General features: G+C 40.1%; 1 long non-coding RNA gene across 1 annotated transcript; it reads left to right on the forward strand.

Annotated features, from left to right (window-relative positions):
• The first annotated feature begins 1,401 nt into the window (after positions 1-1,401).
• Positions 1,402-5,836, forward strand: LOC139799244 (uncharacterized). The gene is made up of 2 exons (XR_011727191.1): positions 1,402-1,985; positions 4,203-5,836. It is a non-coding gene; the product is annotated as an uncharacterized lncRNA (long non-coding RNA).
• Positions 5,837-12,608: the final 6,772 nt, after the last annotated feature.

Here is a 12,608-nt window from a genome sequence, read left to right on the forward strand (position 1 = left end):
GTATGGGACGGGAGGGGATATTTTTAAGCAGATGTACAATTAAGTTATTTCCTCTGAGGCAAATTCTGACTGTGCTTTTCAATGTGCAGTTTACTCTGCCACTGGCTGCACTTCTCTGGGTACTGCTGCCTGGATTGGCAGAGTGATGAAGGCAGGGAAACAGAAAACACCCAGGTTTGCCTGCTCAGTTCCTGAAATGAAGGCACACCAAATCTTTCACCTCTGCTGGCCTCCCTTGAGGGCCCTTCTGAGTGTCATCTCTACACCTAAAAAATGTTTATTTCTCCTTCATTTTAGCCAGAGCAGAGTTGTTGGAAACTGCCAGACTATCCTTGGAGAATGGATCTCCTGGGAAATGCAGAATTTTACTATTCTTATTTACCTTTTTCACCCCCTACCTAAAAACAAAAATAAAGTTTAGATGCAATCAAGCCTTCTCTCTCTCAAGCAGTCAGGGACACCAAGTTACATGTAGTCTATGGCAAAGATACACCCAAGACCATATTTAACACTGTTACCCTCCTCTTTTTGGTAGAGCATGGAATTTAACATTACATATGGTAGACCCAGACTACAATAGTTCTGACAGCTGTGGGGAAGAGTTGTTGGCTTTGTGGCTGAACTCCTCACCTGTTCCATGGGGAGAGGGTGCCTTGCAACTAGGCAGATGGCTCCTACAGAAGGTCAGCAGAAATGTCCAAGTGTACCCTACTTATTTTTGTATGGCATTCATTGAGTCAGTCTGCTTCTGAGACTCTTTCTCCCCTTCTTAATATGAATTTTATCATGTTCTTAAATCTTCGCCAATTTCAATGTGGCTGATTTAATTTCACACAAACAAGTGTGGGAGCAGCAGTCTGGGTTCCCCTGGATAAACACCAGACTACGTGCTCCTTGTGTTTGACTATGTCAGCCGTGAGACCCATTAAGTACAAAGTCCTGCCAGACAAGACATAAATCTTTTGTCAATGAAAGGGGTACATTATCTGCTTCTCAGCTGTTTCGTTTCTGAACGGCTACCTGAGGTTTAAGATAAACATTCAGCACTTCTACTTAAAAAAAAAAAAAAATAGAAAAAAAGAAAAACCAGAATGATTTCTCTCATACATTGAACATCAATGTCAAATCATAGAGAACAGGGCTTGGCTGTCATAGCACGTCCCAGGTCAGCCTGGAAATGTAGCAGTAAAGTGGAAGGATTTCTAAAGAAGCAAAGAATTTAACAGCACTTTGGCTGTAATACACTTTGTACGTCTGAATCAGTCCCATGCAGGGAAGCTGAGAGGTTAACTCCTGAGCCAAGTGGGTGCAACTTTGCTGGTTTTAGGAAGTTGTGCCGTGCATTCCCAGGAATGCATTCAGCCCAAGATTGTGATGAGGGTTATGTTGAACTGGGCAGATAGGCTTGCAAGTGCATATGTCTATTTAAATGCAATTTTGGAAAATCAAGCTATGAATATGTGACTTGTTGCATTTTTGTTGTAGAAGGACTTATACCATTTTTTATGATTTTAGGATTAATAAGTATTATCCAAATCAAGCATAAAATGAGCAGCACTTCATTCAGCACTCTCCCCAGAATTTCCAGTGTATTTATGTTCTGCTGGGAACATGGTTATAGAAATGATTAGAAAACAGTATGGCAGGAAACAACTGATGTTAAACATTTGAGTTATGCTTCTATCACATATTGTCTCAAATTCTCTTACTTTTTAGATTTCAATCTTTTCAAAGTTTTCCTGAAGCTTTTGGCACATTTTCTGCAAAATGTGTACATGAAAGACAACACATTCATGGAGCACTCTAGCCTTCTGTTATTGTTTAAACACTGATGGTTGAGGTTTAAGTTTACAGGGAACAAATAATTCTACATCAAAACTAAGGTGTTGCATGTTTATTTACAGATCAAGATCCAGTAGTAATGTGTATTTGTCATGGAAACTGATTTGAATTTAATTCTAAGCCGTGTTTTGCACAGGGAAAATGTGAGTTTCATTTTACTCGTCTCTGTTTTCAATTATAATTTGACAAAAGAAATAACTGCATTACCTATTTGATTTGCCAGAATTTTATCCCAGCACCACCTGTTGAGCCCTCGGCACTCCAATCCTGACATATAGCAGAGAACAAAATTATGCAGTTGGCATACTAACCAGCAAGGATGCCAACAAAAGCATAGTATAGTCTTTGTACTCAAAGTATAACAAAATATATATTAAGCTACCAACTGCAAAGGTTTAAGCAAGCCACATTTAATTATACATGAACATATCTTTCCAACAAATAACTCAGTAAAAAATGGTATGGAAGTTGGAAAGGACACTTTTTGTATGGTTTGCTTTGGTAAATCTTGCAAGCTTAAAATAAATAAAGTTTCACAATACCACAGTAGATTTACATAACAGATGGCAAAAAAATAGTCAGTTAGTTTATACAAATAGATGGGTTCAACACTATCAGCTCCACAGTTTAAACAAAATTCCCCATGGTCATTTCTGGCTGTGGCACTGACCTAAGACAGCACTGGTCTCCCAGGAAGGTGGAAGAAGAGGCTTCCAGCAACAGGTCTGGATCAAAATCTCTCTTCAGCAAGGAACTGAGAGCAAAGCAGTAGGGAGTAGCTGTGTCTCTGAGAGGTGTTTCTCAAAGCAGCAATGTGCCAGGAAAGGAATCACAGCTGCTTTTCTGGCTCTTCTGACCTAAGAGCTGTACAGACCAGGGGACAGAAGTAGAAGAGAGATAGAGCAGGTCAGTAGGCACAAGGCAAAACTTCTGTTGTTCAGTTATACAGAGGTCAGATGAGATCTGAGAAGGGGCTTTGAATTCACAGGGGATTTACACACTGGGAAGGGCTACCAATGGTCCTAGCAGTGATGACAGAATTTCGAGAGTTTTTCCAAAAACATGAGCTAAACCACCACATGCTTTTAAAGGGACTATTTTTAAATACAATGACAATTTACAGATTTTTTATCACCTCCCCAGTAAACCTAAGAGAAAATTAAATCTGGAAACTTGATTATAGCATCGCTAATTCAAAGAAACTGTTGGCCAGAAAAATAACATTAGATATAAAATGAGGATTGTGTTGCAAGGTAAGCAGAAAACAAGGAATGATGAGATTTACACCTGTTGACCCAGAAACTGCTGTAACTGCCCTCAGACAGACCCAGGCATGAGGACAGAGTAAGGCACAGACAAACAAAAAAAGCCCCCACAAAAAAAGCCCAAACACCACTTTGGGAAAGGGTAATTGCCAATGTTGCAAAAATTCTCCTGAAGAATTTGTACAGGGCTGAATACCCATGTTCTGATGCTGGCTAAAGTTTCACTCAACATTTTCATATGAAGCATAAAGGCAAGACTATTAAAACTTTGGATAAGGCACAAAGATGCTATAGGGTAAATGAAACATCTAGAAAATCTTTAGAGACAATGAAGTGCAGCTTTCAGAATAGACTGTGGTAGTGTTAGGTCATCAGCTGGACCTGATGACCTCAGAGGTCTTATCCAGGCTCCAAAATTCTGTGATTCTGTGACTAGAGAGAAAAAGCCCAACTAATTTTGTAAACAAGGAAACAAACCAGCTGTAAATCAGAAATGAAGGTTTTTCTTATTTTGCTAACTTTCTCACTCCAAGCTATCAACTAATTATTACCACTGTAGGATTATACAAGCCCAAATGGAGGCAGTACCTCTGGTCACCTGTTAGCTGTCACTTGATACAAAGTTCTGCTATAGGATTCCTGAACAGCATATATGTAACTCAGAAAGTTTACTGAGTGACAAAGTTGTTTGGTGTGGAACATTTCAAACTGTATACAAAAAACTGCAGAATAATTTTGCACTTGGATTGCTTTCTTCCCAATGCACACAGCAATCAGCATTCAGCTGCAGTTGTGGAATCTCTGTCTTTGGAGGGTTCAACTCAACTGGACACAGCCAGGGTGTAATGAGAAGTGCCTTGAGAAAGGGATTGCACTAAATGACCTACAGAAGTCCCTTTCCAGCCTAAATTGTCTATGATTCTAAAACTTACCTAAAATAATCAGATATCTTTTCCTTACATTTATTATTACATTATTTGTCATATTTGTTTGAAGGCTGGAATTATGTGTTTACTGTTTATAATTGTTTACAAACAATAGTTTGTAAATATGTATGTAAATGTAATTTTATAATTTTTTCACTTTTTGTTTTAGGGATGGATCAAATAGAAGCAAAATCCTTAAATGGATCAGTAAGCATACTGGATGCCTGTGGTGTAATTCCAATGAACCAACGAGAATGCTTGCCTAAAACTCCAACAATACCCCAATATCTTTAATTTTTCTGTGTTGAAAAAGTAAAATGACAATTGTTAATGAGTAAATCTTTCCTTCGAAGTTGTACTAGCTATTGTAAGAAACTCACCAGGAATTAGAACACATCTAGGAAAGCCAAATGTAGCTGATCTCTTCTTCTCAATTCCAATTATCTTTTGGGGTAACCACATTTCATTTAGGAAAATAAAGCTAGAGGAAGTATACATTTGGCAGATAGTTTGGCATCATCTACGTCTAGGTTTCTCAGATGTCTAGGAGCCAAGAAAATGTGCCAGCATTTTAATTTCTTTCAGATAGCAGATCCCATGTAATCCTTACTCTTGATGAGGCTGTCAAATAAAATATCTGGATAGTGTTTGAATAGAGCATTAAATATCTCCTATAAGACAATCCATAATAATTTCTTTCCTTTTCAGAATAACTAGAAATTTTTACATTGAAATGTGGAGCTTTAAGATTTATACCCATCAACTACTAAGAAAACTCACTCCATCATAAGTCCAAGCCATGAATACTGTGAGATTTACAGGTAGCTACCAGTGAGCTGTATAAAAGGCAGCACCTTTTCAGGCAATCTTCAAAGCCTGCTCTGAGTAACCCAAATGCCTCAGGCACTGCTCTGCTCCACTGCCATTCAACAGGTAGCTGCCATTAGTCCCTTGTACCATCATATGAAGTAGGATTCACAAATGAATTTAATTCCATTTAAATCTGGACAATCTGGGAAGGATAAATGATTCTGGAATGAAATGTCAGTGGTCCTTATATTTAGTTCTGTGTCTGCAGCACTGCTCCAAGCAATTGGCCCTGGTCTGCATCACATTTCTCTTACTGTTTGAATAGTCTGATAGTACACACATATCCTCTGGCAGAAACCAGCACCCCTGGGGATCCTTTCACTTCAAGATTGAGTTTACCTGTCACTGAAGGTGACTGAGGTCAGCTGGCTTAAAATGACTGATCTATAATCCACACTTCCTAAAAGGATGAGTGAAATCCAAAGAGACTCTCATAAATTCCCAGGGAGATCTTAGCATCATAAAAATAGACCTTGACACCACTCCAAAGTTTAGCCTCTGCCTTCACAAAAAGGAATCAAAATCAGCTTTGTTGCAGATCCTCCACAGGAGATGGTTCTCAAAGTGCTACTGAGACACTGTGCCTTCCTTATCATTCGGCAGCTTGTCATAGATCCCTCTGCCAGCTTTCACTAACAGTGAGATACTGCAGCTCACCAGAAGCAGAAGAGAGAAAAAAAAAACCATGTGTTTTCATATTTTCACAATCTACTTCTCTAGCTCCTCCTTCACATCACTACATGTGAAGATACCTCTGTACAGCTGGGCTCAGGGTGATAGATGCAGGGCAAGGGCAAGTGTTTCTGTAGAAAAATCCTACCATGTTGAATAGAATTCTATAGAAAAAGCTCTAGGAGCTTAATGTATTTGTAGAATTAATCTTGCTATAATTTTTTTTGAGCCACCTAATAAAGATTTACATCAAGAATAATATTCACTTTTGCATTCTACAAAGTTTTTGATGGAACTTGTCCCGTTCTGCTTCCTGCCCATCATAATCACATCATTCCTGCTGCAACCCAAACCATTCACCCTTCTGGAAACTGGTTTGAGATTTACCCAGTGCTGCTTCCAAACACCAAGTGATTTCCTGTCTCCAATGACTAACCTGTTGCATTGGGAAGAGAAGAAATATAATTTCACTGTCACCCTCTGAGCTTGCAAGATGATTCGTCAGTTTGCTTATGTAATGAAGAACATGGTTTGGTAAAGGGCTCAAGAATGGGTGATGATTTCATTTGGCATCCCCTAATACTGACTGCTTACACTGGCTCTTACCCATTTAGGCAGCTATGTAGACCAGGCAACTTAAGAAACAGGCATGAAATTAATGCAATAAATTGCCTTCCAAGACTTTTCTTGATCCATGATTGTATTAAAATGTACAAACCTATTTTTCCACCATGGTTTTGCTCATTTCAAGGGATACCTGATACACAAGGGACTTTTTCCCTTTCTGTGGCAAGTAAAAACAAAGCCACCATGGCTCTTGTCAAACTTGTTCAAAGTTTACATGGATCTGGTTGGACAAATATGGTGGAAAATTATATCCAATGTTTTGGGCACTGGCCCATGCACCTCCTTACATCTCAACAGTGCTTCTTCCAGCTTTTGATGCAGGTTTCTAAATAAGGTTTGAAATTGTTTGGATTATAATATTTAAAAAAATACACTACATGAAACACCACATCATTTTGGCTCTGTGAAACCTACCTCTTTCTCATGCTTTTTTTTCCTAATTGGAAACAGTAGCTAGTGATTTCTGTTCTGCTTTTCTTGGATGCTGCTGTTTTAGGGTTATCTATTGCCTGAAAGAACAATTGCTTCTCACATGTTACTGAAGAAGATCAGATGGATCTAGAGATGACACAATGCTATCCTGAAGGTAGCTTGTACAGTGGCAAAAACCACAGGACTTGTCCTGTTCACAACCAACTTCATTAAATTTCTGTGTGGTAAGTAGCTGAGTGAAATCAATAGAGTTTTCTGCTCAACTTTTAGATGGACCATGATATATGTTATTGATAGGAATTACATACTAATGGAGAGGTTCCCATTTTCCCTTAAGTTTCAGCATTATACAGAAAAAGGGAAAATAACCTGTTAAAAAAACCCCTAAAGCATCATTTTGAAAGATTGCTATTTTACATTAAATAAAATAGATAAATTTTTGTGTTTTTTCAATGTCATTGGCAAAAATCACAACTGAAATATTTCAGCAGAAGGGAATTTTGCAGACAGCAATCTAAGGTATTTGCTTGGCTGTCTTTGGCACTCCTAGTATTTAAATCCAGGGTTCCAATACTGTCAATATGTACAGGAGTCTTTACAGGAGTTATGAAGAGAGATCAATAGTTATTCCTACAGCAGGTCAGCAGGCACATAACTTACTGAAGTGGAAGGCTCAGTGCTTTTGACCTCTCTCCTACCTCAACAAATAAATCCAAAGCCAGGGCAGGCATATCACTGCTCTTGGGCTGGGGGCCTTGGGGAAATTCCTCCATTAGGCAGAAATCTTTGAGGAAAGTATTAATTCATTTAACCTGGTTTGCACAAGCACATCTATGGCAGTTGGGAACACACGGCTGCAACCATTGAAGACTTGGGCTCCACTCTGCTTCCTGGGTTAAAAAGTTGGTACACTGGTGGGCAAAATCTGAAAGTTAAGAAGGCGTCACTAGAGATGGTCTAAAATTCGGGGGAATTATCCCCTGACAGAGAAAATTTCCTTCCCGAAGTCTCCACCCTCCTTCACACGATCTATTTGAAGGCCAGGAGACTCGTTTGCAAAAAATCAAAGCACTTCCCAGGTGCTCCACCTGGAGAAGAATTGAAATCTCCAACCTCTGTTATAACCTGAGGGGTTTGGGTCACCCCCAGCAGCAGGGTTTGCCCACACCTGCCCTGCTGACACTTCTGTACAGGCACCGCGCCTCAGCCAAGTGACATCTTTGTTTCGTTTCAAAACCAATCGCCACGAAACCGACTCAGCGCCAACTCGACGGCGCGGACACCGGCAGTGCCCGCTCACGCTTTACCTTGGTTGTTCCAACATCACCGACAATTTCCCAAGAACCCGGAAACCGCCCGAGGGGCTGCGGAGCTCAGAGATGAGACTGACCCGAAACCCCCCGGAAAAAAAGGGCCGAGTGCCCGGTCCCGACACCCCCTTCCTTTCTCCCTCCGCCCCTTCCGCGGGCGCGGCTGAGGAGCGCTGTTCCCGGCGCCCACCAGAGGGCGGTGCCGGCCTGGAGTGGGGTGGGCGGTGCCGGCCCGGAGGGGCGCGGAGAGGAGCGGAGCGGAACCGCCCAGAGCGCTTCTCCCGGGGTCTTGGCGGCAGCGCGGGGGGGGTGCGCGGGAGCGCTGGGTTCGGCAGCAGCCCGGTGCCGAGGAAAGCTGGCATTGCTGTGCTGGTTTTTTAACTCTCCTGAAGAAGGAGAAATGTCAGCTCTCAGAAGTTAATTTCGATGAAGAAAAAAGTTACTGGAAACTGACAGTTTAGAAGGCTCTGTAGATACAGTTTAAGCAAGACCTTTCTTACCTTTCTTGAGGGGATTATATATCTTTTTTTTTTTTTTTTTTTTTTTTAGTAAAATAAAATTGCCATTCTTGGATTTTGTACATGCTTGTCACTGAACTGTTCAAAAGCAGCATTTTTTTTTTTTCTGGTGTGTTTTTGTCATTTATTTTAAGAAGGAGGAATTAAAGAGGGACAGGGGCCTTTTACTTGGGAGTTGGAGACCCAGAAGATTTTTGTTATCTGGGTTATCAAGAGCTGTGAAAAATCCTTTCAGTGCACAGACTGTCCAGCCCCCAGGTGGAACAAGGACTGCATGTCCTGGGTGCTTTCTTTTGCCAACACTGCCTGGGGTCCTTGTGGGGACATTCCTGAAAATTTCCCCACTCCTGTCCCACTGGACAAGGGGAATCCTCTCTGCCTGCACCTCACTGGAGACCTGGGATACAAGAGGCAAAGATTATACATAGATTATACATTCTCCTTTCCACTTTTTCGCTCATATCAAAAGCCCGGAACCTACCACAGATACTTCTAAAACCTTTTCCTTAAATACCTCAAACTGCAGAAAGAAAAATAAATCCAGTTTATTACCTGGTCTTTTTTCCTCAATGGATTTTATTGTGTTTTTTATTGTGTTTCTCCAGCGTTGTTCTGAAATTTCTTTCAAAAATGCCAACATATAAAAACCCCAGAGAAACCATATTTATTGTTCTATTTCTATTTCTATTATTTCTATTTCTATTATTTCTATTTCTATTTCTATTTCTTTACAATTTGCGAAATTTGCATTATTTTGCTATTCTTTGATTCCTTAATATGAAATCAACTGAATCAACCATTTAAGGTTTATCTTTCTATGCTAAAAAAAAGGATGAAATATGACAGTTTATAGCTTTTCTCCTCTGGATGGCAGTAACTCCTGCTTAAATGTTCATGACCCATGACTGTAACACCCCACAGCAAGGGATTTCCTTTTCTTTGTTAGTGTGCTATTCAAAAGAAATATTTATTTTCATTCATTCCATGTTTTTTCAAATAAAAAATTGAAAGCTAAGTAAGCTTTCAAATAAGGAATCTGTTTTATGTAAAAATCTAATTGCATGAGTTCTATGTATAAAAACAGAACAGGAATCATAAGAAAGGAACTGATGCTGAGTACTTGCATCTATTTGTATCCAATTACATGTTTAATAAAAATTAACAAATGTTTCTGAGAAATCAGATTCCTTGGCATTAAATAACCAAGCAATAAAAATCAGAGAAATGTCCTGAGTGTACCAGAACTTCTGCCCCTTTAAAATATTCTCATTGTAACAGAGCACATCTGGATTTCTTGACTGTTCATTACAATGTGAACTTTTAAAACAGAAAAAATATCCAAGTTAAGGTGATTTCCAAAAAGCCACTGTGCATCCATGTAAGTTAGCTTAAAAAAAGAGATATGAAGGGGGAGGTAATCCCTCCTTCCTCCAAAACTGACCAAAAAATTATTTTCATAGAGAGCAATGCCCCCAGCCCTGGTTCAGCAAGAGGAAACATTTCCCCTGTGTCCTAATATAAATTATTCTATCAGGGAAAAATGAACTGATTCTATCTTCATGTTCTTGGTCCATGGGCTGAGATGGCCAGTGGATGTCTAAGCGTGGTTTTTCAGAACTGGGTGTTTTTCTACTGAGAGCATAATGCTACCAACTCCTTTGAAAGCCTTAATTTGTTTTCAAACAGAGGAAGAAACTTGGCTCCTAGAATTGAGAAAAACATTTCTGTTCATATCTCTTTCAGTTGTAAAAAATAGATTCAGCAGATTTAGCAAGTTTACATTAATTTCTCCAGAACCAAGACACTGTACATTTCCCCTCAATATTGCTGGTGCTCAGAAAAGCCACATCCTTATACTGCTCTATTGCTGCCACTACTGTCCTGAACCCTCAGTTACACAGCAAGGTTCTGCTCATTTATCTGTTCTTCCTATATCTGAATGAGAGAAACAAAACACTTCTGTGGTAAACAGGCCAATACTGTGAAGAGTCCTACCTGAGCACTGCAAAGCCTCTGTGGTGATTGAAACATCAGTCCAGCACTGGAAATGATGTGTTTTTGGGAGGCCTGGTGTCTCCTGAGTTTCTCTGGCAGACTGGGGAGCAAACTTTGTTACTCTCCTCCTGGAAAAAGAGCATCTCCTACTCCCTGAGACAAATCCAGCTCCACAATGTAGGAAGAAACAGAGAATTACTGGCATACCATCTTGACTTCCCCTACTTTATTGTTCAGGTAATTTTCTTGAGGAGCATAGCACTGGTGCTCAGTAAGCTTTAAAGATGGAAGACACTGGGAGATAAACTGCAAATTACTCCAAACTATTGCCTTGGCCTCTTTTTTTTTTTTTTTTTTGAATGTCAGGAAACCTGAAAAATAATAATGATGTGGATGCAGCTAAGATGATATTACAGCTTGCCACAAAGCTGAGATTTCAGCCTTTCAAAAGAGAAATAAAACTAGATAAATCATTTGTTAGACTGCAGGTCCATACCTCTGAGATTCCCTGATTTACCGCAAATTTTCTCTGAAGACTTCATTAAGTTCTGGCTCTGGCACCAATTTTTCAGCAAAAGATAAAGCGCTTTGAGAAGCTGTCCCAAAAGGTTCCCCCTTAGCACATCTGTGAAGGCCTGTTCTGCTCATACAGACACCTGAGCTGGAGAGGGGGGATGTGGAGGAAGATGGAGAACTCCCCACCCCCAGAGAAGTAGAGAGGAAATCTAAGACTGGTGGCATGTAGTAGTTTTCTGTCCTATGAAACATAATGCCCTCTCCCCACTTAAGTATGCAAATTTGCCCCTGTTCACCATGCTATCAGGTAAAAGAAGGACAGACATGCTAAAAAATAATAATATTAAACAGCCAGCTGCAAATTTATTTTTAACTGTGTAATTTTCTAGGTACAGGCTTGGTTCAGAGTGTGGGAGGAAGCTTTCTGCCATATAATGCTGGGGTACTGGGCTACCAAATACCTCAGCTCTCTCAGGCTGCCCTGTCTGAAACATGAGCATTCTGAATAGTCTCTTTTTGAAAAAGATGTAATTAATGAACCTCCCCATTCCCTTAGCTCTGGAAAATATCTGTATCCATTTCCTAGATGTACCTGTGGCATAGCAGAATTACAGACAGAATACTTGCAGCAGTGCATATATTTTAAAAACTCTCTACTTCATCTCCCTGATACTGGAGGTTGATGGAAAACAAAGATGCTTTTCTACATGTTGCAGGGTGCCATCTGTAACAGCTGAGGCCAGGAGAGAGAAGGCACACAGAACCTCTCAGGCTGAGGTCCAAAACAGAGATTTCAACTTTATTGTGAGGACAGAAGAGCACTGTGCACTTGGGTTTCTAGCTGTTGGCTCTACAACTCTACCCGGTTGAGTCAGAAGGTCAGGCTATAGCTGGAGCTCAGTTTGAAAGGAGATTTCAAACAGATTAAAAATTCCTGTTCATTACAAGCTCCTAAGTTAAATAAGACTCTCTGAAAGATGGGTTTTTTTCTGAATTCTGAATAATTCTTTAAAACATAATCATGATGTTATGAGTATATGGCCATTTTTGATCCTGGTGTAGACACACATATATGGGATTCATGCTAACCTTCCCGATATCTGCAGTTAAAAGCTGTCAATTGTTTGTCTGGAAAAACAGTCAACTTTTTAAAAGAAAAAAACCCAAATCTGCTGGGGACAGCAGCCCTGTCTCAGACTGGAGATGTTTTGTAGCCCAAGGACCTCAGCTGTAACTGCAAGGTGAACTGTGAGCGAGAAATGTGAAATTTTGTTGAAATGCCTATTCCTATTTTCTCAAACTAATTAGCAACAGCAGCCTTCCAGGGCTTTCTTGCTTTGTTGTGCAAATGCAGTGGTTGTAAAGGAGCAGTCCTCCTGAAATGAGGGCAGGATTTCCCTTTTGGTCTTCAGTTAATAGTAGGATCTCTTCTAGAACATGCTTTCTGCTGCCTGCTACATGAAGTTCTCTGCAATGCTATACAAATGGGCAGTACAAATAAAACTCATCATAGTTATTGCTACCTTCAGGTTTGTTTCACCTGAGCAAGGTCTTGTTGACTTTTTGTTTGTGTATAGCATCTACTGCTGATCCTACCTGTAGGAAATCAAAGAGGGGGGGGGGGGGGGGGAAAGT

The sequence above is a fragment of the Heliangelus exortis genome, chromosome 8, assembly GCF_036169615.1.
Source record: "Heliangelus exortis chromosome 8, bHelExo1.hap1, whole genome shotgun sequence".
Taxonomy (NCBI): domain Eukaryota; kingdom Metazoa; phylum Chordata; class Aves; order Apodiformes; family Trochilidae; genus Heliangelus; species Heliangelus exortis.